The sequence below is a fragment of the Moschus berezovskii genome, chromosome 10 (assembly GCF_049115385.1).
Source record: "Moschus berezovskii isolate FMDL1 chromosome 10, NW_MosBer_1.0, whole genome shotgun sequence".
Classification (NCBI taxonomy): domain Eukaryota; kingdom Metazoa; phylum Chordata; class Mammalia; order Artiodactyla; family Moschidae; genus Moschus; species Moschus berezovskii.
This window is the reverse complement of record NC_142469.1, coordinates 99,128,233-99,155,972: the sequence shown is the minus strand read 5'-3', so window position 1 is coordinate 99,155,972 and position 27,740 is coordinate 99,128,233.

The window sequence follows — 27,740 nt, the reverse complement described above, 5'->3', positions numbered from 1 at the left end:
AGATTAGACGTCCAACACCAAGGGTGTCAACAGAGTTGATTTCGTCCAAGACCTCTCTCCTTGACTTGGAGCTAACTGTCTTCTCCCCGTGTCTTTACACAGTTTTCTCTATGAGTCTGCGTCCAAGTTCCCTCTTATAAAAACACCAGTCACATTAGACTGTGCTCAGTCCCTCAGTCACGTCTGACTCTATGACCCCATGAACTATAGCCTGCCAGGCTCCTCTGTCCATAGAATGTTCCAGGCAGGAATACTGGAGTGGGTTGACATTTCCTTCTCCTGGGGATCTTCCCAACACAGGGAGTGAATCCACATCTCCTATTTCTTCGGCATTGGCAGGAGGATTCCTTACCACTGAGCCATATTAGATTAGAGCCTACACTAATGACCTCAGTTTAACTTAAACATTTAAAGACTCTGTCTCCACATTGTCACAGTCTGAGGTACTAGGGGTTAAGGTGTCAACGTATGAATTTGAATACAATTAACTCATGATAACTTCTCTCAGAGAAAACCCAGAGACACTTAAGTGTAAAACCAGCCCCTATATTTTTCCTTTTCCTCTTGTTCACCTGTCTATGGCCCTGTACTGTCCATTTCCCTTTCCATGGCCACCACCAGCTGTGTAGAATCTGGATTTCCTCTCATTCTAGTCTACCAAAGAACAGAACAAATCTCCCAGCTTCTTTGTAATTTCTCCAGCCATAAAGCATGCTCATAGCCATCTGAAGATTTTTATAGGTTTAAAGCATGTGTAATAAATATTCTTTCCCTCTTTTATAACATAAATCTTGTTACAACACATAGCTATACTAGAAGAGGTTTTTGTATACACAATGGATGGAAGAAAGATTTGTCTATTTTACTGTTTGTTTTTTTTGTTTTGTTTTGAAGTTGCTCAGTTGTGTCTTTGTGACTCCATGGTCTGTCCATGGAATTTTCCAGGCAAGAATAATGGAGTGGGTTGTCATTCCCTTCTCCAGGAGATCTTTCTGACCCAGGGATCAAACCCAGGTCTCCTGCACTGCAGTCAGATTCTTTACCATTTGAGCTACTGGGGAAGCCGATTTTACTGTTAGTTAACAGGAACATTAACATAGAACATTGTCACCAAGATATACATATACATATATTATCACTTTTGATCCCCATGGTAGGCTATTAGGAAAACAGATCATCTTCAGTGTGCAAATGAAGAAACTGAGATTTAAAGTGTTTCAGTGATTTTGCTAAAGATTTTACAACTAGGTTATACAGCCAGAAAAATCGTACAGCTCTAACAAAGACTTGGGGTTATTTGTTCCTGATATTACTAAGGTATTCCAAGTTAGTACCTAGTTATTTTATTTATTTATTTATTTATTTTTAGGAAACAAAAACATTTTAATAGATCCATAAGAATTACTTGTATTCCCGTGGTCATGTATGGATGTGAGAGTTGGACTGTGAAGAAAGCTGAGCACTGAAGAATGGATGCTTTTGAACTGTGGTGCTGGAGAAGACTCTTGAGAGTCCCTTGGACTGCAAGGAGATCCAACCAGTCCATTCTAAAGGAGATCGATCCTGGGTGTTCATTGGAAGGACTGATGCTAAAGCTGAAACTGCAGTACTTTGGCCACCTCAAGCGATGAGTTGACTCACTGGAAAAGACTCTGATGCTGGGAAAGGTTGGGGGTGGGAGGAGAAGGGGACGGCAGAGAATGAGATGGCTGGATGGCATCACCGACTCGATGGACATGAGTTTGAGTGAACTCCGGGAGTTGGTGATGGACAGGGAGGCCTGGCATGCTGTGATTCATGGGGTCGCGGAGAGTTGGACACAACTGAGCGACTGAACAAAAAGCGTGTAGCCTGTTATGAGTTCCTCTGCTGTTGTCCCTCAGTCTTGTCATATCTGACTCTTCGCAACCCTGTGGATTATAACCCACCAGGATCCTCTGTCCATGAGATTCTCCAGGCAAGAATACTGGAGTGGGTTGCCATTTTCTTCTCCTAGGGATCTTCCCAACTTAGGGATTGAGCCTGCATATCCTGTGTCTCCTGCATTGCAGGCGGATTCTTTACCACTGAGCCATCAGGGAAGCCCTAAGATTTCCCCATCACCCCTGACAAAATACTCTTCTCTGCTGTTTAAACATCTTATGTAAGTTCATCCTTATTATTATTTTTTCTAATTGGAGAATAATTGCTTTACAATATTCTGTGGGTTTCTGCTATACAACATCAATTTCAACCATAAGTATATACATGTATATCCCCTCCCTCTTGAACTTCCCTTCCAGCCCCCCGACACCCCATCCCAAGCCTCTAGATTGTCACAGAGCACCAGGCTGAGCTCCCTGTGTTAAACATCAACTTTGCAGTAGTTATCAGTTTTACACATAGTACTGACAATTCAAGTATGACCTAAATCAAATCCCTTACGATTATACAGTGGAAGTGACAATAGATTCAAGGGATTAGATCTGATAGAGTGCCTGAAGAACTCTAGACGGAGGTTTGGGACATTTTACAGGAGGCAAGGCCATCCCCAAGAAAAAGAAATGCAAAAAGTCAAAATGGCTGTCTGAGGAGGCCTTACAAATAGCTGAGAAAAGAAGAGAAATGAAAAGCAAAGGAGAAAAGGAAAGAAATACCCATTTGAATGCAGAGCTCCAAAGAATAGCAAGAAGAGATAAAAAAGCCTTCCTCAGTGATCAATGCAAAGAAATAGAGGAAAAAAATAGAATGGGAAAGACTAGAGATCTCTTCAAGAAAATTAGAGATACCAAGGGAACATCTGATGCAAAGATGGGCACATAAAGGACAGAAATGGTATGGACCTAACAGAAGCAGAAGATAGTAAGAAAAGGAGGCAAGAATACACGGAAGAACTGTACAAAAAAGATCTTCATGACCCAGATAATCACGATGGTGTGATCACTCACCTAGAGCCAGACATCCTGGAATGTGAAGTCAAGCGGGCCTTAGGGAGCATCACTACATAAAAAGCCAGTGGAAGTGATGGAATTCCAGTTGAGCTATTTCAAATCCTAAAAGATGATACTGTTAAAGTGCTGCACTCAGTATGCCAGCAAATTTGGAAAACTCAGCAGGGGCCACAGGACTGGAAAAGGTCAGTTTTCATTTCAATCCCAAAGAAAGGCAATGCCAGAGAATGCTCAAACTACCACACAATTGCACTCATCTCACATGCTAACAAAGTAATGCCCCAAATTCTCCAAGCCAGGCTTCAACAGTACATGAACCATGAACTTCTAGAATTTCAACCTGGTTTTAGAAAAGGCAGAGGAACCAGATATCAAATTGTCAACATCTGTTGGATCATCGAAAAAGCAAGAGAGTTCCAGAAAAACATCTACTTCTGCTTTATTGACTATCCCAAAACCTTTGATCACAACAAACTGTGGAAAATTCTGAAAGAGGTGGGAATACCAGACCACCTGACTGCATCCTGAGAAATCTGTATGCAGATCAAGAAGCAACAGTTAGAACTGGACGTGGAATAACAAACTGGTTCCAAATTGGGAAAGGAGTATGTCAAAGCGGTATACGGTCACCCTGCTTATTTAACTTGTATGCAGAATACATCATGAGAAATGCTGGGCTGGATGATGCACAAGCTGGAATCAAGAGTGCCAGGAGAAATATCAATAACCTCAGGTATGCAGATGACACCGCCCTTATGGCAGAAAGCAAAGAAAAGAGAAGAGTGAAAAAGTTGGCTTAAAGCTCAACATTCTGAAAACGAAGATCATGGCATCTGGTCCCACCACTTCATGGCAAATAGATGGGGAAACAGTGGAAACAGTGAGAGACTTTATTTTTGTGGGTTCCAAAAGCACTGCAGATGGTGACTGCAGCCATGAAATTAAAAGATGCTTGCTCCTTGGAAGAAAAGTTATGACCAACCTAGACAGCATATTAAAAAGCAGAGACATTACTTTGCCAACAAAGGTCCGTCTAGTCAAACTATGGTTTTTCCAGTAGTCATGTATGGATGTGAGAGTTGGACTATAAAGAAAGCTGAGTGCCACAGAATTGGTGCTTTTGAACTGTGGTGTAGGAGAAGACTCTTGAAAGTCCCTTGGACTGCAAGGAGATCCAATCAGTCCATCCTAAGGGAAATCAGTCCTGAATATTCATTGGAAGGACTGATGCTGAAGCTAAAGATGTGAAGAACCGACTCACTTGAAAAGACCCTGATGCTGGGAAAGATTGAAGGTGGGAGGAGAAGCGGATGACAGAGGACAAGACGGTTGGATGGTGTCACTGACTCAATGGACATGAATTGAGCAAGCTCTGGGAGTTGGTGATGGACAGGGAAACCTGGCATGCTGCAGTCCATGGGGTCACAAAGAGTCGCACATGACTGATCTACTGAACTGAACTGAACTAACTGACTTATTTTAATGAAAAGAAAGTGTGGCATTTCTAATTGAGAAAAGAACGGTAAGGCTGGAGGGTAGATTTGCCCAAGGAGTTGTGAGAAAATTCAGTCCTAGGAGGGAGGGAAGAAAGTCAGTAAGGTAAATAGGCTACAATATTCAGGAATGTTTAGGCAGTACAAACCCCAACCAGGATGGGAAGCGATGTGTTTCCCATCCCCCTACCTCTGGTAGGCGGATGGTCCCCAGGGAAAATGTCTGAACTGCTAGCTCAGGAGAAAGGTGAGGGACTTGTTAGACAGAGCCCCAAACCATTTTCCAAAAGGATGAATGGCAGAAAGCTATCCCAAGAGGTAGCTGCTCCCATGACCGCAGGCGAGCAGGTTTGCAGACCATTTCAGGTGTTCCCTACCACTGCTCCTTAATATGCAGCCCACATATGTCAGACACAAGGAAGCCTGGGTCTGCCTGCAGCCTGTTGACAGAAGAAATGGTCTGTGGGGGATAAAACTAAGGAGAAATCATCACATCGCAGAATACTTTGTGTTGAAAAGCAATTGTACAATCCTTCCCCCTCCCTGTCCTCCAGAAAAGGCTTTTTATTTTCTAAAGGGCATGATGCTTAAATCTTCCAACCAAGGCTGTGCACAGCTCTTCAAAGGGGCTTCTGTGGCTGCCCTTGGGAGATGGTGCCAAAACACATTAGATTTTGAAGCTCTAATTTGAAAAAATGTTTCTAATTCAGATCCTCCAGTTTCCTTTAGTAAATTTCACAGTATTATTTCTCGTTATACTTCCTCTTGGCACTATATATAATCCTACCCTTCTTCTTACCCTTCAGATGGCAGTCAAGAGTTATTGCATCTCTCCAATTTATCACTTAGCTAAGACATATAAAGCATAGTGAGTTATTTTAGCCACCTTTTTCAGGATTAAATGCTTAATATGATCTCTTTATCGTCCCCAGCTCTTTTCTGGCAGAAGATCACAAAGTTGGAAGGAATTTTAAAGATCATCCTTAGTCTGGCCACCTAATTAATATCTAAATCCCATTCTCCCAGAAGGCCAATAAGAATACCCCCAATGGCTACTCAGCCCTCATGTAATTTAGTACCTTGTGAAGTAACTTCTTCTTTGCCCAGAGAAGATGTATATTTTGTTCTTTTGTTGTTGTTGTTCTGGTAGGGAGAAAAAAAAAACTATAGCTTCCAACTATTGTCTGTGCTCTTGGCAATAAACAGAAATCTACCCTTCACACATGTAGCCAATCAAGTATTGAAAACAAGTTTCAAACTCATTGAATATCCCCAAGACTCAGGCTAAGGTCAGGTAAGACGGCACATATTAAATTTAACTATGAAGTAAGCAATTTGCTTACCTATTTACTTATCACGGGAAAAAACACAAAGAAAGCATCCAAGTGCTTCTTCCTGAATTTCCATGTTCCCTGTGCCTTGCTTTGGTCAGTGTGTCCTGCGCGTTCTCCCTGGAGAGCCCTTCCTTTGCATTGTCCCCATCATTTACCTATATTCTCCTTAAGTCCTTCAGTTCAGTTCAGTTCAGTTGCTTAGTCGTGTCCGACTCTTTGAGACCCCATGAACCACAGCACGCCAGGCCTCCCTGTCCATCACCAACTCCCGGAGTTCACTCAAACTCATGTCCATCGAGTCGGTGATGCCATCCAGCCATCTCATTCTCTGTCGTCCCCGTCTCCTCCTGCCCCCAACCTTTCCCAGCATCAGAGTCAACTCATCGCATAAGGTGGCCAAAGTATTGCAGTTTCAGCTTTAGCATCAGTCCTTCCAATGAACACCCAGGATTGATCTCCTTTAGAATGGACTGGTTGGATCTCCTTGCAGTCCAAGGGACTCTCAAAAGTCTTCTCCAACACCACAGTTCAAAAGCATCAATTCTTCGGCGATCAGCTTTCTTCACAGTCCAACTCTCACATCCATACATGACCACGGGAAAAACCATAGCCTTGACTAGACTTGCTAGGTGGTTAAAAATCTAACATGTGAATATGAACTAACAAGTGAATATGACAGAATGATTTAGCCTTTTCTGATATCATTTTATAAGAGACCACCAAGTCATGCATGCTCAGTCATTCAGTAGTGAACTCTTCGAGACTCCATGGACTATAGCCCACCAGGCTCCTCTGTCCATGGGATTTCAAGGCAAGAATACTGGAGTGAGTTGCCACTTCCTTCTCCAGGGGATCTTCCTGAATCAGGGATTGAACCCATGTCTCCTGTGTCTCTTGCATTGGCAGGCAGATTCTTTACCACCTGAGCCACCTGGAAGCCTGAGACCACCAATATTTATCACAAATAAGTACAGGATGTTGGAAATATCAGATGACCCGTAGTTTCAAAGGAGAGAGATCCTGAGCTTTGGGAAGGAATTTTGATCCTTTTAAATGTAAACCGTTTGTCTAGCCTAGGGCTCAGTCCTGGAGAGTAATAGTAATGTGTTTCAGATTCTGGAATAAACCTCCATTTCAACTTTGAAAGAATTGCTTATGTTATTTGTTTTGGGAGATGACTCAACACTTCTGGCATAAACTGTAAATCAGCTCAGCTGAATTGTGTTTACATCTGAAAAGTAAGAAGCTTACCATAAGCATTCTCCCCTGATTACTCATATATTCAAGGGAAGAAAGTCTTGACTGTATCTCTACCTCATTCCTAGAAATCCTTTCATTCTGTGGACCGAGATACCCATTAGTTCAGCAGGACTCTGACTGATGAGAAGTTAAAGGTCTCCCAGGAAGGAAGCATCCTGTGGTTACCTTTGCCAGCATGGCACTTAGATACACCAGTATGTCTCCCTGTCCTTCCCGATTCAAAACCCTCTCCTCACTTTTTTTGTTCCTCCCATGAGGGCATTTGCATTCTCCTGACCCTTCTGTATTAATCTTCGCCAGGTCAGCTCTCACCTCAAAGAAACCGAGAGGTTCCATTTGCTTCCAGAATAAAAGTCAAACTCTAACCAGGTTTTATAGATTCTTTATGAGTCAGGCTTCTCCTGCTTTTCTGGGCTGATCTCCCACATTCCCTTCACAAATCCTCTGACTTAGGTAGAATTCGTCGTTGGAGCCACCTTTCACAGTGGCTCAGGAGGTAAAGAATCTGCCTACAGTGCAGGAGATCCAGGTTCAATCCCTGGGTTGGGAAGATTCCCCTGGAGAAGGGAACAGCAACCCATTCCAGTAATCTTGCCTGGAGAATTCCATGGACAGAGGAGCCTGATGGGCTACAAAGTCCATGGGATCACAAAGAGTTAGACATGACTGAGTGACTAACACTTTAACTTTCAGATATACAGACACTTTCACACCAGCCCTTGATGTCCTTTCTGCCTGAAATGCCCTTTGCTACTTGTTTCCAAAGGAATATATTCTCCTGCCCTTCAGAGTCAAACACTAATGCTTCTATCAAGAGTTCTTTTATAGTGTTCCTGACACTTCCTTCTAAACTCTCAGGGAATTGGCTTTATTACATTTTTGTGGTACTTACATACAACCCAACTTGCATGATTTTATCATCTTCCTCAGTTCAGTTCAGTTCAGTCGCTCAGTCGTGTCCGACTCTCTGCGACCCCATGAATCACAGCACGCCAGGCCTCCCTGTCCATCACCAACTCCCGGAGTACACTCAAACTCATGTCCACAGAGTCGGTGATGCCATCCAGCCATCTCATTCTCCGTCGTCCCCTTCTCCTCCCGCCCCCAACCTTTCCCAGCATCAGAGTCTTTTCCAGTGAGTCAACTCGTCGCATGAGGTGGCCAAAGTATTGGAGTTTCAGCTTTAGCATCAGTCCCTCCAATGAACATCCAGGATTGATCTCCTTTAGAATGGACTGGTTGGATCTCCTTGCAGAATAAGGGACTCTCAAGAGTCTTCTCCAACACCACAGTTCAAAAGCATCGATTCTTCGGCGATCAGCTTTCTTCACAGTCCAACTCTCACATCCATACATGACCACGGGAAAAACCATTGCCTTGACTAGACGGACCTTGGTTGGCAAAGTAATGTCTCTGCTTTTTAATATACTATCAAGGTTGGTCATAACTTTCCTTCCAAGGAGCAAGCGTCTTTTAATTTCATGGCTGCAATCAGCATCTGCAGTGATTTTGGAGCCCAAAAAAACAAAGTCTGACACTGTTTCCACTGTTTTCCATCTATTTCCCATGAAGTGATGGGATTAGATGCCATGATCTTTGTTTTCTGAATGTTGAGCTTCAAGCCAACCTTTTCACTCTCCTCTTTCACTTTCATCAAGAGGCCTTTGAGTTCCTCTTCACTTTCTGCCATAAGGGTGGTGTCATCTGCATATCTGAGGTTATTGATATTTCTCCCAGCAATCTTGATTCCATCTTCCTACCTCCCTATAATAACGTCTTACACCAGGACCTAGTTCTGTGTTTGAGTCCAGTGGCATTTGGTGCTTATCAGATGGCATCAAGCTTAAGCTAGTAACTCAAGCTTATTTGTAAACTCAGATTCCAATGAAAAAGAAATACACATATTCATTTCAGGCCCAAGACCAGTGTTTTAGAATATTGACCTCAGGCCCTAGATCCAAGGCATTTTTGTGGTTGAATCACTAAATATATGTGTGTGTGTGTGTGTGTATATATATATATATAAAACTATTAGAAGACAATGAACAAGCTCATCACTTGCTCACATAGAGTTTTAATACTGCTAAACCATCCTGTAAACTCTTTTACGTTTCATTCTTTGCTGGGCTCTGTCATGACATTGTGTTCCACTGATGCCCTTCGTTCCTTTTAACATTTCTGTGCTCTTAAAGTTCTTAGAATTGCTGCAGAATACCACTGTTTCTTGTAATCAGTGAGAAAAATGGAATAGCTCAATTTCCCACCAACATAACTCTAGGTAATCTTCCTTTGCTGCTAATTCTGGAAAGGACGGGAAAACACGAAGAAAACATCAAAAGGCTATTTCCTGAAATCATTCCATTCTCCCAGATCCCTTCGCAAAAGTGACAGCAGAAACAGAAGAGACGAGGTACAGCTTCCAAAAGCTAACGACAGGGCCAGCATCCAGGGCTGCAATAATTGAGTTTTAATGTCCTGAGCTGCTGCTGGTCATAAATCCTCTATATGCAAAACGCCAGCCCCTGCTAGGCAAGATGAATGGTTAGCAGTGTATATAATATTTATTAAACCCCCTTTTATGTTGCTTGGCAATCTGTGCTACCATCAAACAAGTTGAAATAATTGACATTTAGCACATCAACCTGATTTTGACTGAGAAGCATGACATTCATGTAGATAGTAAACATTTGGCAATTGCTGTAAATGTCTCCAAATTTAACGTCATGACCTTTTCTCAGGTAAATGTTTTTGGATAAAATGTAAATAATGATTCACTGTATGTCAAATACCACAGTATGTCAAATACCAAGCAATGTCAAGTTTACTGTCTTGTTACCCTCCAGAGGTTCATAGATTGGTTGACCTGTTGCATCTTTCAGGGAGTTTTATATTAAAACTCACCATTACTTACTATAATTTATTGGCTTTCCAAACTTCTCCCCCCACAATATTTCTGATTAAGAAGTGTGGTTTGGTTCCATTGTTTAATTAAATGAAACCTGGCATTTTAAAAATCCATACCACAGTATGAAAAAATTAATTCTATTTCTGAGATTTCTAAGTACAAAGAAACACAAGTGCCTCAGAATCTTTGGAAGTAATGATTGCAAATCATCAAAGAAAGTAAGGCTAATGGATTCAAGGGGCCCATTTCTTACCCTCCAGCATCTTTGGGCTCTTCTCCAATCAGTGACAAATCCTAATGTTATGAAAGTATAAGGCAACTGCATCCGACTGTGCTGCTTTATAAGAACTCAGCCTCATTCATCACGTGAAAAGGATCACTCTAACTAATAGTCCGTAGTTGGAGAAGGAAATGGCAACCCACTCCAATGTTCTTGCCTGGAGAATCCCAGGGACAGGAGAGCCTGGTGGGCTGCCATCTATGGGGTCGCACAAAGTCAGACGCGACTGAAGCAACTTAGCAGCAGCAGCAGCAGGTCCTTTGTTACCACATTTGGATCTCTTGCCTAAGAAGAGTTCTGCTTTTCAGATGTGCTCTTCTTGTACACACTACGTGCAAATGGAATTTTTTTCATGAGATCTTCCATTCCTTTAGTCTAACAAAGGATTCTAGACAGAGCATTTCACAACTGTCAGTGGTTCACTTAGGCTATTTTAATGTGGCAATAGAAATAGATATGCACTGATGTGCAAAGAATAAAATGAAATAGATTTAAATTTTTGTTCTGATGTTGAAAGATAAGATAGGCATTTCAGTCAAATTTCTAGAGAGACTCCTACAGAGGAACTCAGATAATCAGTTAAAAAAAAATAAGTAGGTATGAATTCTTTTTAAAATTGAAGTTTAGTTGATTTATAATGTTTCAGATGTACAGCAAAGTGGTTCAGTTTCCATATACATGTGCGCAGTGCATGCTCGGTCTCTACAGTCGTGTCTGACTCTTTGAGACCTGTGGATTGTAGTCCACCAGGCACCTCTGTCCTTACGATTCTCCAAGCAAGAATACTTGAGTGGGTCGCCATGCCTGCCTCCAGGGGAGTCATCCCGACCCAGGGATCAAACTCTCATCTCTTATGTCTCCTGCATTGGCAGGCAGATTCTTTACCACTAGCGCCACCTGAGAAGTCCCAAAATAATTTTTTTAAGAAAGAAGAAATGGATATGAAGACTCATTTTGTACCTGATATTCATTTTGCATTTTGGTTATCCTTTATTAAACAGTTTTTTCAACAGAATTTTTTGAACATCTACTCTGAGCAAAGTATCTCACTATAGGCATTGTGACTTTCACTCTGGATAAGGCATTGAGGTACTTTCCTTCATAGAGCTTACAGCCTGGGGAAAACTTTACATTGCATGTACCCACCCTCTCTGTGTTTCCACAACGCCAAGTCACAGTTAAAGCTGTTGAAACCTTAGAGATCACTTCTTCCAACACCTTCACTTTAAGAACTTTCAGTTCAGTTCACTTCAGTCGCTCAGTCGTGTCCGACTCTTAGCGACCCCATGAACCACAGCACGCCAGGCCTCCCTGTCCATCACCAACTCCCGGAGTTCACTCAAACTCATGTCCATCGAGTCGGTGATGCCATCCAACCACCTCATTCTCCGTCGTCCCCGTTCTCCTCCTACCCCCAGTCGCTCCCAGCATCAGGGTCTTTTCCAGTGAGTCAACTCGTTGCATGAGGTGGCCAAAGTATTGGAGTTTCAGCTTTAGCATAAGTCCTTCCAATGAACACCCAGGATTGATCTCCTCTAGAATGGACTGGTTGGATCTCCTTGCAGTCCAAGGGACTCTCAAGAGTCTTCTCCAGCACCACTAGTCCCAGGATTTCTCTCTGACTTGTCCAAAGTCTCATACTTCCAGCAGCAGATTGAAATGAGAATCAAGTTCTCCTGCCTCCTAGGGGACTTGTAATACTCCCATTGTCCACCTAATTCATCCCCTAGTCCATTTAAAATTAAATTCGAAATGGAACCTCAAAGAAAAGTTTGGGAAAAGTTATCTGATACTTACACAACTGCCATTATGGGAAAACAACAAACTCTCTTTAGACATTTAAATGTCTTAAGAATACTGTCAGATAGTGATGATAATATCAAACTCCTTTATCATGCCTCTTAGCTTCCGGATATACTTCTAAGGCTTTAATGTATATTAATGCATTTAATCCTCACAACATTGTAGAGCAGGTGCTATTTACCCTCACTTTACCGATTATAAAAAAGAAATTGAGGCACAAAGAAGTAAAGAAACTAGCACTTAAAATGTGCTTCAAGTTAATGAGGCAGAGCAACCATCAAAAAGAATAAACTGACAACGTGTATTGGTACTGCATGACTTCCACAGTATATTGTTAGGTGAAAGATACCTATTTAAGTGTATGCATAACTTTAGATACATATGTACCTATATGTGTGTGTGGTTCTATTGTTTGTTTTTTTAATCACCAGGGAATGTTGTCAAAAATATACTTTCCATACTACTTAGCCATTAAAAAGGAATGAAATAATGCCATGAATGAAGAATGAAATTCAATTAAATGCATTTAAATGCAATTAAAAAAGAATGAAATGGCAGCAATATGGATGAACCTAGATATTATGATACTAAGTGAAGTAAATCAGAAAGAGAAAGACAGCATATGATATCACTTATATGTGGAATCTAAATTACAAGACAAATGAGCTAACCAGAAAGAGCCTCACAGGCACAGAGAACAGACTTATGGTTGCTGGGTAGAGGGAGATCATTTGGGAGTTTGGGATTCACAGATACTAACTATTATATATAGGATGAAGAAACAACAAGATCCTACTGTATAGCACAGGGAACTAGATCCAATATCCTGTGAGAAACCAGAATAGAAAAAAATATGAAAAAGAATGTGGATATACACATGTGTATTAATGTAGCTGAATTACTTTGCTGTACAACAAAAATTAATACAAAATTGCAGTTCAACTATACTTCAATAAAATAAATTAAAAATAAAATATATAGGTACTTTCCAGTGTCCTAAGTCTAAATTAGAATTTCTCTGGAATGGGTCTGCACCCAGGGATTCATAAATAGATGCTTCATCTGCGTACTCTTGGTTAAGATTGCCTACCCTAGTGCAACCAAACTCAGCAGGGAAACCATATTCTAATTAGCTGATCAGAATACATTACAATAAGTTATGAAATCCAATAACCTTAAAATTCTCAGACTTAGTTACATGTATATAAATATATCCTACATCATGTACAAAGAAAGAACACATGACCAGGAGCAAGAGTTTTCAGCCCATTGCTAACACTGGGCATCCATGAAGTCACTCCTGTCCACTGATATACCAGAAAAGCAGGGTTCAGAATTTTAATTGTCAATCTCTGATTTAGACCATTGAACTGCAATGTGTTTTAAGGTTAAACTAAATTTTAAATTCAATTCACTTGAAGGAGTTCATTGGTGACCTTTGAGAAATCAATTGTGTAGTATTCCAGGCAAAAAGATGATCTAACTTCCCTATAAATTGATGACCTTAAATGACGTGTGCCATCTCTACAAATATATTGGGAGAGCATTTGCATGGTTCAAGTTCAATGACAGCTCTTAAGTCCTGATGGGGAACTCTGAGTCTCCGCCGAAACAGGGATGACCACTGAGAGTCAGCGCTGAGTCTGGTTCTCCAGAGAAACACAGTAATTTTTATAAACACGATTTTGGCCTCACTCACTCATTGTTTTGATTACTTAAATAACACTTCAATTCACTATTTGATTAAAATCTTTATTTTGAAAGGAATACATTTCCTCTTTGGGGGAAAAAATGGTGAACGTGGTTTTCTCTAGACAAATTTGAGAGGTCGTCATGGAGACAGTCTTCAGGATGAATACACAGACAACAGAGGCTGTCACCATGGATTGTCTCAATGATCGAATGAATTCACCTCCCACAAATGGCCATGGCTTTCTGTCTGTCGGGGGCCCAGGATCTCTGAACATCCAGATTCAGAGTTCCCTTCCTATGGCTAAAATTTGTTTCTATTAAATTTCATATTGAGGCCAGTGGACCTCCCTACATGACTGTACAACCTATTGCTAAGAGATTCCCTCTCTAGAGACCCCTGACTGCAGAGATCCAAGCCATCCTAGTCCCATGGAAACACAAACCAGGCCACAAACCATATTAGCCGGAATGGTGGTCCTCCCTTGAAATAACTCCGTGATTGGCTGCAGCCTAATTTAAGTGGCATTTATTAGTGTAATAAATCCACTAATGACATAAGCAACTGAGAGCAACATTTAGACAAAGTAAGAGGACCCTTGTTTTGTGAGATCAGTGGAAGCTTAAAAGAAAACTGAGAACTGGTCCAGAAGGTAAGGACAGAAGTGTTAAGACGCCTCGCATTTCATCTATTTTCAAGGAGAGCTTGTCAGTGCCCCTTTGACTCTCAGTAAACAGCTGCTCAAGTCCCAACTCCTATCTGCGCAGCCAGCAGAAGTAAACACTGCTTCTCAGGACAGCCTTATATAAATAAGTTATGGACAATATATTGCCAGCTTCCACCACCTAATAACATCATGTATTTTTTATGTATTCTTGGGATTCATAAGTGGGAGGCATATCCATTGAGATGGATAATGGCTGTTCTCTTTTAGTTTATGCACTTAGCCTTCTTATTGAGAACTGCATTAATCTTGTGTTTTATAATGGTGAATGCCAGAGAGGTGTCTCCCTCTTTGACAAGAAAAAAAATCCTGTTTTGATGTCTAATGTTCTTGCTACTTCAGTTCGTCCCCTACTTAGACATTTTTATTAGTATAATTGTTTTTAGAAGCATACAGCAAAAGCTAGAATCTAAGGAGATCAAATTCCTATGGAGTAGATTTATGATCCAATATGAAAAATTCTTGTACTTTGAGATGTTGTCCCCAAAGTCAAGAAGGATTTGATGTCAGAATGTTTTTAAATTATTTCCCAGAGGAGCTCTAATACAAGTGCCTGGAGATGCTAGAGCTCCAACAAATGGAGTTAAATTTCAAATTATCTTGCATCGATATCAAGGAGTATTAGGTGATTCAACCATCGTTAGTTTCAAATTATTATATAGATTATGTAGCTATTTTATCCGAAATATAAACACAATGGCAAAACACAGAACTGTTATTTAATTGTTTTAAGTAGGCTCTAATTTTGACTATTTCTGGTATGAAGGATTTTCTTAACTCCCCTGAAATAAGTAATGCTGCAAATCTGTGGACAAAAACCAGTCAGTGCAAATATATCATCATACCACCATAGAGAAGAAACAAATATGGGCTTTCTGCAACTGCAAATCTGCCTGGACTTTCTAACACATTTCTTAGTTCACAAGACATCAGAGACTAAAGGAACCACAAAAGATAAACTAGTCTAGCACCCTTATTTTATACTGGACATATCTGGGTGGGTAAGTGGATTATCAACAAAGCTGTTTGAAGGAAGAGATTACATAAAGATGCAGAACTGTCTTCCACAACAATATCCTTTCCACCAGACCATCTCACGTCTACACGGTTACAGAAAATCAAAGCTGTTGTGTGTGTATGAAATTACCTGCCATCCCTTGAGACATTTTTATAAAACTAATCAGAGCTTTCACATCTATACCATCAAATTACTCTATTAGACAAACAAATTTTCATTTTAAACCTAAGGATGTGATTAAGACTACCAGAATGAGCATCAAGAGGTCAAATCTAATCATTGTATTTAAATCACTGTTAAAGATTATAATGTTGCATTGTTAGTGGAAATGTAAATTGGTGCATCACTATGAAAAATGGTATGGAGATTCCTCCAAAAACTGAACATAGAACTACCATGTGGTCCAACAATTCAACTTCTGGGTATTTATCTAAAGGAAAAAAGATCATTGTCTCAAAGAGGTATCTGCACTTCCTTGCTAATTGCAACCTAATTTATAATAGCCAAGATATGGAAACAACCTAAGTGTCCACTGACAGATAAATGGACAAAGAAAATTTAGTATGTATGGGTATATATTCAGCCATAAAAAGAAGAAAGTTCTGCCATTTGTGGCAGCATGAGGAGCGGAATTGAAACATTCAGTTCAGTTCAGTTCAGTCGCAATTGAAACATGATGCTATGTGAAATAGGCAGAGAAAGACAAATCCTTGTATAACCTCACTTGTATGTGGAACCTTAAAATAATTGAATTCCTAGACACATAGAACAGATTAGTGATTGCCAGAGGAAGGGTCAAGATCAGGCAAACTGGGTGAAAGTGGTCAATGGTACAAACTCCCAGTTATATGGTGTCCTGAGGGTGCTGGGTATATAGCTAACAATATTGCATTATATATTTGAAACTTGCTAAGGGAGTGAGTCCAAAAAGTTCTTATCATGAGAAAAAATTCTAACTCTTGTCTGATGATGAATGTTTACTAAAATTATTGTAGAAAGCATTCCACAATAAATACATACAATAAACCATTAGGTTGTATACCTAAAACTAATCTAATGTTATATATCAATTATATCTCAATTTTTTTAATTAAAATATATGTGTATTTAAAATTAATTGGGCACCCATGGTGTGCCAAGAGTTAAAATTTATGGAGCACTATCATGAAAGGGCCATTTATTTCTTTTTCCCATTTAATTTTCAGCACAAAGCTACAAAGTGGATAGCATTTATTATTCCAGTATGCAGCTGAAGAAAGAGAAGGTCAAAGAGAACTTGATCAAGATCATATTGCTGGGGAATTCAGGGAGTTTGAGCAAGAGCCCCCTGTTATCCTTGCTTGGCACTGCAATAAACACTTCTCTGCTCAAATATATATATATATATATTTATATTTTTTAAAATATATATATTTTTTTTTTAAAAAAAGATCTATTGCTATCCAAAGATAGGTCAAGGTTCAGATCCTGGCAATCTTGTTCCAGAGCCTTTGCACAGAAGGAGTCCAAAGGAAACTCATAAGAACCTGACTTGGGCAAGATTTAGGACCAGTCTATCTTCACAAGAGAAACAGCTTCACAAGATTTGAAAGCTCTTCTTCCGTTAGACTCATCAACTGCTCTCAATTTCTTATGAAAATGAATTTACAAATATATAAATGCCAACTCACAGCAGAAATGCAAACCTGATAAATCTGTAATGAGTGCAACTCGTATTAACAGCCTATGGTTCCAATGACAAATCTTGTAATTTACAGCAGAGGCATAATTATTCTAATTCCCATAAATGGCTACTGTAGTGATACCAACTTTGTAGCTTGTCACATGGATGGCAACACAAGTCATATGTAGCTGCTCATTTGTAACAAGTCAGATACATTGTGAGTATTCCCTAGCAATAACATTATGAAACGTATTTATGAATTTATGGGGACATTTGCTTAAAGTCACAAATTAAATATCAAATATGAAGTGAATATGGTAGACCATCAACTGTAACATGCAAATGAAATGTTTTCATACATTTTGTAATTTTTGTCTTGCTACCTCTGTATTTATCCACTTGTGTGATGCTTTAAGTTAATGTCAGAGTGACAAATGTCACCACCCACAGTCATCCCTCCTGTGAAGAGAACTATTTATATCAACGTAGTTATAAAGTGAAGAATGACATCTGGAAATATTTTGGAGTCCTACCTATGAAACATTGGTATTAAAAACCAAAAAATGGCTTAATTACCTGATGGCATTATTTTACTTCAAAAATCTAAAATATTGATAATGAGGTGATTCATAGAGTGATGACAGTCACTTTTTACCTCTGTTATATATTGAAAGGTCACTTGATCTTATGGACTTTTGTGGACATCTGTTTCAAGTAATTGTGTTCTATGTATCAGTGAAATCAAATACATAATATCAGAAAAGATGCTCCAGCCTAACTTTGCATTATGTCTTCTAGACTGAGGGTCACAATTATGTGTTTTCACATTCACTTAGTATGCTCAATTGTGTCTTGGATACATCTAAGATGACAGAAAATGGTGTAACCTCAAGTTTGCGATCCTCAGGTTTGCCCTATAACCGTTTTCTTCTTATTGGTCTGTATTGTCGATGTACTGTCTATCTCCCCCTCTGCCTAATTATAAGCTCCTTGAGATGAATAGGAAAAACAAGAGATCTCTTCAAGAAAATTAGAGATTCCAAGGGAACATTTTATGCAAAGATGGTCTCGATAAAGGACAGAAATGGTATGGACCTAACAGAAGCAGCAGAGATTAAGAAGAGGTGGCAAGAATACACAGAAGAACTGTACAAAAAAGATCTTCATGACTAAGATAGTCACGATAACGTGATCACTGACCTAGAGCCAGACATCTTGGAATGTGAAGTCAAGTGGGCCTTAGAAAACATCACTACGAACAAAGCTAGTGGAGGTGATGGAATTCCAGTTGAGCTATTTCAAATCCTGAAAGATGATACCGTGAAAGTGCTGCACTCAATATGCCAGCAAATTTGGAAAACTCAGCAGTGGCCACAGGACTGGAAAAGGTCAGTCTTCATTCCAATCCCAAAGAAAGGGAATGCCAAAGAATGCTCAAACTACCGCACAGTTGCACTCATCTCACACGCTAGTAAAGTCATGCTCAAAATTCTCCAAGCCAGGCTTCAGCAATATGTGAACCGTGAACTTCCAGATGTTCAAGCAGGTTTTAGAAAAGGCAGAGGCACCAGAGATCAAATTGCCAACATCTGCTGGATCATGGAGAAAGCAAGAGAGTTCCAGAAAAATATCTATTTCTGCTTCATTGACTATGCCAAAGTCTTTGACTGTGTGGATCACAATAAACTGTGGAACATTCTGAAAGAGATGGGAATCCCAGACCACCTGTCCTGCCTCTTGAGAAACCTGTATGCAGGTCAGGAACTGGACATGGAACAACAGACTGGTTCCAAATAGAAAAAGGAGTGTGTCAAGGCTGTATATTGTCACCTTGCTTATTTAACTTATATGCAGAGTACATCATGAGGAATGCTGGGCTGGAAGAAGCACAAGCTGGAATCAAGATTACCATGAGAAATATCAATAACCTCAGATACGTAGATGACACCACCCTTATGGCAGAAAGTGAAGAGAAACTAAAAAGCCTCTTGATGAAAGTGAAAGAGAGAGTGAAAAGGTTGGCTTGAAGCTCAACATTCAGAAAACAAAGATCATGGCATCTGGTCCCATCACTTCATGGGAAATAGATGGGGAAACAGTGGAGACAGTGTCAGACTTTATTTTTTTGGGCTCCAAAATCACTGCAGATGCTGATTGCAGCCATGAAATTAAAAGACGCTTGCTCCTTGGAAGGAAAGTTATGACCAACCTTGATAGTATATTAAAAAGCAGAGACATTACTTTGCCAACAAAGGTCCGTCTAGTCAAGGCTATGGTTTTTCCCGTGGTCATGTATGGATGTGAGAGTTCGGCTCTGAAGAAAGCTGATCGCCGAAGAATTGATGCTTTTGAACTGTGGTGTTGGAGAAGACTCTCGAGAGTCCCTTGGACTGCAAGGAGATCCAACCAGTCCATCCTAAAGGATATCAATCCTGGGTGTTCATTGGAAGGACTGATGCTAAAGCTGAAACTGCAATACTTTGGCCACCTCATGCAACGAGTTGACTCACTGGAAAAGACTCTGATGCTGGGAAAGGTTGGGGGCGGGAGGAGAAGGGGACGATGGAGAATGAGATGGCTGGATGGCATCACCGACTCTGTGGACATGAGTTTGAGTGAACTCCGGGAGTTGGTGATGGACAGGGAGGCCTGGCGTGCTGTGATTCATGGGGTCGCAGAGAGTCGGACACGACTGAGCGACTGAACTGAACTGAACCGAGATGATGACTTTTTCCTCTTTGAACCTTCACATTCCTCTTTGGATTTTCACGTACCTGAAAACAGTAGGCGTGTGATGTCCACGTGAGGAATGAAGAGATGCAGAAAAGAGGGAGGGACGGACAGGGTGGTGGAAGGGACGGGGAGAAGGGGGGAGGGAAGGAAGAAGGCAGGAAGACAGGAGACAGGAATGAACTCTGCTGTGCCCTCTTCATAAGCTAACAGGCTCCACCCTTGTAGTCCCAACAATGACACGTATATGAAGAAATTGTGAATTTCTCGATGAAGATATTCACACAGGTACAACTGATACCAAGAAAAGACATCAGCACCATGTTCTGCTGCTATGAAACTTAGAGAAAATTGCTCTGGTTACAGTGTACTTGGATTTCTATTTAATTAAGATCATACTGTTCATTGTTTTTGAATGGTAATTTTAAAATACTCAGATGGTGTTTATTAAGTATTTCGTATGGTCTGATATTACGCTCAACACTGAAAGAAAAGCAGAAGAAGTCGTGCAATCATACATTCATTCAGCATCTATTGAGTATTTAGTAATTTGCCAGATGTGTTGATACTTTCCTGCTCTTGATATAATTACATTGTTCCTGGGAAGCCAGAGCATGCAAGTGTAAAACAGAACACTGGGAGAACATGGAGATAAATATAAGCATTTAATGATAAAGGCAATATTAGCCAGCATTTAGTAAGTGCTTACTATGTGTCGGTCAAGGGGCCAAACATTATACATGCATTACTTTATTTAATGTTCACTGTAATTTATACCCACACAGTACTTTATATTCATGCCAATGAAATACTTGTTTTGTAGCTAAGAAAGCTCAGCCCAAAACAGTTAAATAATTTGCCATAGTCATCAGCAATTAATTTGAATCAATGGCCTTTCTCACTCCTAAATTTATACACTTAAACATTTGGTTCTACCATCCCTGATCACTGCCTAAATTTTTGGATGCATGTAATATACTCTAAGGAATAGAGATTTTGTCACTTAAAAAATTAGTTTTTAAGTGACATGGAAGAGGCAAAACTTGAGATACCAACCTTGAAGTGTGGGCATGATGTATATTACTTGAATAAAGAGAGGAAAGAATGGATCACATCAAAGTGAAAGCAGGGGATAGTAAATCCAAAAATGTCAAATGCAAATTTATATGAAATGATGAGATCTGTCTAGGAGCAGATAATTTAATGGGATGGAAGCTTTTGGTCCATAAGTCTACCGAGACCAATGGATATGCTCAAGATGGCAACTTAGAGACGAACCACCATCCTCCCCTCCCATATCAGCCCTCAGTTAATGACACCAAATTATGTTCCCATTTGAATATGTGTCCTCCCTTTCACCTCCATCTCTAAAACCTTAGTTCCCAGCTATGCAATATTTTTCTTGGATTCATGCTCCAGCGTAACTTACTTAATGCTGCCATGCAAAATATTAAATCCCTCTCTAATCCCCAGTTTTCCTCTTAGAGAAGTGAACAGGACAATGAAACCTGTTTCAAGGCTAGTATATGTATCGAATAAGATAATACATGTAAAGTATATAGCTCAGTACTGTTTACCTGGCACATTGTATCAACCCAATGAGTATCAGTTTTGCCACCTTCTTATCTCATCTTTTTTATGATCTGTCTCCTCTGCTATCCATCTCTTTAAATAGGGCTAGAGTGAATCTTTCAAAAAAAAAAATGTGTGTCATCATTTCAGTTTGCTGCTTTAAAATTTTCCAGTGATTGCTCATTGCATCCAGGATGAAATCCAAATCACTTAGTCTGGTACTAACCTTATAGGCCATTCATTCATTGGTAGATTAATTTTAAAAATAAGTAAGTAAGTCCATCCTATGTGCTAGGAACATTCTACATGTGTCACAAAAACAACAAACTTGGTAATTCAACGTCTAGAGCTCAGTACAAAGTTCTGGATGAGAAATGGTTTGGAGTTCATCACCATTAGCGTGAAACCATGGGCATGGTTGAGATTGCTGAAGCTTAAGGAGGGAAAAGGGTCAAGAATAAAACCTTTGGAATTATCGGCACCTGGTATTGATAGGGATAGACAAAGGAAGAAGAGCCCATGAAGGAAATTAGAAAGACCAATCAGGAGAAATCGAATGGGAACAGACAAGACTGATATTAAAGACAAGGAGGAGGATGCAAGGAAGGAAGAAGTTGTCAACCACACAAGTAAGCAGACCCTGCAACAAGAAAGCCAACAGTAACGTGTGCCCTGGTGAGGGTAGAAACCTAACCACACCAGCTACAAAAGAAAATGGCAAGTGAGAAAATGGAAGCAGGGTTATGGGCTATATTTCTAGGTGCTTCTTGGTAAAATGAAAGAGATAAATCCCTCTATTCCCACTCCTGCACCTTCACTCAGCCAGAAGTTGAATTTTCTTTTCAGAAAGACTTCATTGGTCAGTGGTTTTCAACCCTGGCTCCTATTTAGAATCACTTCAAGAGAATTTAAGAAAAAATGACACCCAGGCCAAGTGCCACAGTTCTTATCCAAATGATTTTGAAATAGATATAACACTGATATTGTTTTAAAACTTCAAAAGTGATTCGAATTTGCAGTCAGGTTTAAGTGGGCAACAAGCAAGAAACCAGTTACAAGCCTCCTGGCTATCTCATGAAAGACGTGGGTAGGAAATCCTGTTACATGGCAGGGACTTTGAGTAATACTATTATGTTTTATGCATTCACACTGCACCGTGCCCAGGAATTGATGTTTACTATCTTAATGTACCCTTGGAATCACCTTGTGAGTGTGATGATCATCCACATTGTGCGACTGTGGAAGCTGAGGCTCAGGAAGGTTGGAATTTTAGCCAATGTTAGCCAGCTGGTAAGAGCAGAGCCAGGATTCACAGGAACTCAGTCTGTTTAATCTGGTTCCCTGTAAGCCTAACTTGCTCAATCCCACCACAAAAGCACTGTGGCTGGCATCACAGAATAACCAAATAATTCATTTCTGTGACTATACAGACAAAAGCTAAAAACCAGAAGTGAAAACTTAAAAGATTAACAACACAAACTAACTCTACTGAAGCTTCTACTAGAATATTCAGGAGTACCATATTGTCAGTTTCCAAAATTATCCCTCAATCGTTTACTTGGCTAACTCTATACTGCTGAAATTTAATTAACAGGTCCAACACAATCCGGATAAACCACTAGACAGATAATTAATTTTGCTTAAACTAAACATGAACCTGAATGGCACTTCTATTCTACCTTCCTAAGTGACCCAAAACTGAATGGATGCAATGACATAAACCTAAATAATGATTTAGTAGAGTAATTACCAAAAGTTTAAAATTTTCTCCTAAATGATCTGCATGACAGAGAGTCCTAAATTTGCACATAAGTGAAAGTTTGTAAATTATTCAAGAGAGGTGAGCAGAAGAGTATCACCAGCCACCTTAAACTGTAACTCATTGTAATTGTAACTAATATTCATGTCATGGCACACACACACAAATCGTACCTGTCCTCAAGAAGTAGACATAAATATGTTAGCACATGTGTTCATGCGTGCAGTACTCACATGTTCCCCAACATGGAACCGTCGGGTCCACCCCAGCATCTACAGTTGTGCTAACAGCCACAGCATTTTAGGGGCTAAGTAAACAACGGATACTTTTTTAATTTGTAAGTGACAGGATGAAGAATATTGTGGATTTTCACCACCAGACTGTAACCATATTAGGTAAATCAAATTTTGCACCTCATTTATTTAACAATGTCGTTTTTCAGTTGCTATCAGGTTTTTTAGTCTCTCAGAACACTAGGCTGCACAAATTTCCCAGAACTTATTTTCACAAAGAAAAAAAAAATGTTAGCTCTTGAACACTTAATTATAATTGGCTACGCTTCTTTTCTTTTATTAAGTGATAATTTATGAAAGACTACTTCAAGATCGTCTAAAACACTGCCTTTGGAAAGGCTGAAGCAAGGGAATATGTAATTGCTGTGTAATGTAATCAGAATATGTAATTAACATATAATCATAAAAAAAGAAGATAGTCTCATAGCATCCATGCCCCAAAGTCATCAACAAGACTGTATTAAAAAGGCTGTATATGCTTATAAAAATATTTTTGATGAAGATAACATTTTTTAATAAAATATTTGCTCAATCATGTTTTTAATTTCAGCCAGAAAATTTGACCTAGAACTTAGTACTGGAAGGATGCAGCCTCTGGTTTTCAAAGTGGTTCACAGCCCCCTTCATATCCCCCAGATCCCATGAACTCCCAATCACTCACCAACCCAAAGCCTTCTTCAGTCACACCGTCTTCCGTTCACCTCATACATTTCTTCTTTCTCCTGAGTCTTCATTAGTTATTGAGGGCCATCCTCCAAAACTAATCTTTGTTATTTTAAATATCTGGTCCATTTTTTTTCCCTAGTCAAGGATCCATAAAAACATATAGAAATGCAATCACAGAAATGCAATCACAGAAAATCACTGAGGATGGGGAGGTCACAAAATTTTGTACCCCAAATCAATGGCAAAACACAGGGCAAGAGAGGAATTTGATTAAGAATCATAAAGGTAATGCCCAGAATTATAATAGCAAACATAGTTCAGAATTAAGTGCCTGGGAGAGGGGTTCAAGATGGGGAACACACATACACCCGGGGCGGATTCATGTCAATGTATGGCAAAACCAATACAATATTGTAAAGCAATTAGCCTCCAATTAAAATTTTTTTTAAAAATAAATTTAAAAAAAAATTAAGTAACTTTTATATGTTCTCCTGGAGGAGGAAATGGCAACCCACTCCAGTATTCTTGCCTGGAGAATCCCAGGGACGGAGGAGCCTGGTGGGCTGCCATCTATGGGGTCGTACAGGGTCAGACACAACTGAAGAGACTTAGCAGCAGCAGCATACTTTCTTCTAGTTGTAAACATGAGATAGTTTATATTTTAATCCTTTTAAAAAAAAGCTGCAACAAACTTCTTGTACATATCTTCTTGGATACATGTCTAAGAGTTTCTTTAAAGCAGGTACCTAGCAGAGTTGCTAGGTATAGTGTAAAAATATTCCAGATGACTAGGTACTACTCAATGGCTTTCCAGGGTGGTTTTAACAATTATCAGTTTGGAGGAGTTCCTTTTCCTTAATGCCAACTCAATAGACTCTGGCATTTTAATTTTTGCCAATCACATGAGCCAGAAAGGGTAATTTGTTTCTTCAGTTTGTATTTTTCCAATTATTAACAAAGCTAAATTTCCTTTTATTGGTGTTTTAACCAATTTAATTTCCTCTTCTCATAGCTGTCCAATTTCATGTGTTTAGTTTTCTAGAGAGTTTTCTCTTTCCTATGGATTTCTAGAATTTCTTCCTATCATCTTTACATTAAAGATATTAATTATATATCATTAAAGAAAGTGAAGTCGCTCAGTCATGTCCAACTCTTTGCAACCCCATGGACTGTAACCTACCAGGTTCGTCTGTCCATGGGATTTTCCAGGCAAGAATACTGGAATGGGTTGCCATTTCCTTCTCTGGGAGATCTTCCCGAATGAGGGATTGAACCCGGGTCTCCTGCATTGCAGACAGATGCTTTACCATCTGAGCCACCAGGGAAGCCACTATTATATATAATATATATATTAAATATCATTAATATATTATGTATAATGATAAATATAAATAATAAAATAATAAATTATATATATCATTCAGTTCAGTTCAGTTCAGTCGCTCAGTCGTGTCCGACTCTCCGCGACCCCATGAATCACAGCACGCCAGGCCTCCCTGTCCATCACCAACTCCCGGAGTACACTCAAACTCATGTCCATCGAGTCGGTGATGCCATCCAGCCATCTCATTCTCCGTCGTCCCCTTCTCCTCCCGCCCCCAACCTTTCCCAGCATCAGAGTCTTTTCCAGTGAGTCAACTCGACGCATGAGGTGGCCAAAGTATTGCAGTTTCAGCTTTAGCATCAGTCCCTCCAATGAACATCCAGGATTGATCTCCTTTAGAATGGACTGGTTGGATCTCCTTGCAGTATAAGGGACTCTCAAGAGTCTTCTCCAGCACCACAGTTCAAAAGCATCGATTCTTCGGCGATCAGCCTTCCTCACAGTCCAACTCTCACATCCATACATGACCACGGGAAAAACCATTGCCTTGACTAGACGGACCTTGGTTGTATATTAAATTTTTTTCAGTTTTCACATACCTTCAACTACACGTTTGTGTTTATTACTGTATAAATTAGAGCTTTAATTGTGATGTGGTCAAATGTATAAATCTCTTTAAGACATCCTTTTTTTTTAATTCTCAGTTGATAAAACTACCACCTGTATTTTCTTTTAATAGTTTTAAATTTTTGGTTTTCACTTTTAGGCATTTAATCCACACAGAATTAATTTGTATGTAATATGGTGAGAAAGGGAGTCACGTCTATTTTTTCCATACAGAGAGCCATTTATCGCCTTATCACATATTAACAAGTCTATTTTCTGCCCACTGAGTTGTAATATCACCTTTCACATAAGTTCCCACACAAGACAAATCTGCCACTAGACATTATATTTTGTACTATTCAGCAATTTTTTTCTTATTCAAAAAGCATATCATTTTATATCGCTTTATATTACACCATATTTTAAATTAAGCTTTATATTATCTTGGTACCTTATAAAAGAGTTATCTTTTCTTTGTTTGTGCCTATTACCATTGTTTAATTTTGTTTTTAGAATTATCTTAATTCCATGGACTCTACAGTTGCAAAGAGTCAGACACAACTGAACGACTTCACTTCACTTGACTTAGTTTTCAAATTTTTTTTTCTTCCATTTTAAGCTTTGAATCTCCTTCACAAACTCTAAAGACTTAGTGATGGGATTTTAATTCTAACTGCATTGAATTTCAAAATTTATTTGGTGGTGAAATGGCATCTTCATTATTGTGAGTCTTCTCATTCATGAAAATGATATATTTATTACTTTAATCCTATTTCAGTGTTCTGCAACAGAGTAAAATTTCTCCATAACTATCTAACATATCCTTTGCTAAATTTGTTCCTGGCTACCTCACAAATTTTATTGCCACCGTGAATATGATTTTAAAATTGATTATGTTTTAGAAATAGAAAATCTATGAATTCTCTGTGTTAATTTTTATATACTAATGTTCCTAAAATCTTTTAGTATTAATATCTATGATATTCTGTCAGTTGGTTCTCTTGGATCACATACATAGATGATCATCTGCAGTCTGCCTTCTTCTTGTTAAGTCTGTAAATTATAGTTGATTTGTTTGTTACTTTTGTTAATAAAATTTATTTATCTATTTATTATTATTATTATTTTGGGTGGCAGTGCTGAATGGCATGTTCCCTGACCAGGTATCGAACCTATGCCCCTGCTGTGGAAGCCTGGAGTTTTAACCACTGGACCTCCAGGGACATCACTATTTCATTATCTTGTTGGTTAGTTCCATGAGAACAAGATTGGATGACTATAATGACCATCCTTGTTTTATAAAGCACATTAATGGAAATTCTTTTAAGTTATGTAAGTGTGAGGATCATTATAACTTTTTCTTAGATGCCCTCCTTTAGCTTAAGAACTCTATTTCATGTTCGTAGCTTAATAAGAGCTTTCATCATAAAGGAATATTGGCTTTTATAGAATAATTTTTCTCTAATCATTGAGACAGTTATATTGGCTTTAATTTGAATTTATTAATACAGTGAATAATGCGTAGAGATGTCTAATCTTTTATAAAAAGTTTCTTGAATTCCTTAAATAAACCATAATCGGTCCTAACAATTTTTTCTATAACTCATATAGTCAATTTTCTAATATTTTACTTCATATTTTTACATCACTTCAAAACAAGATATGTCTATAATTTATTTTATTGTTTGAT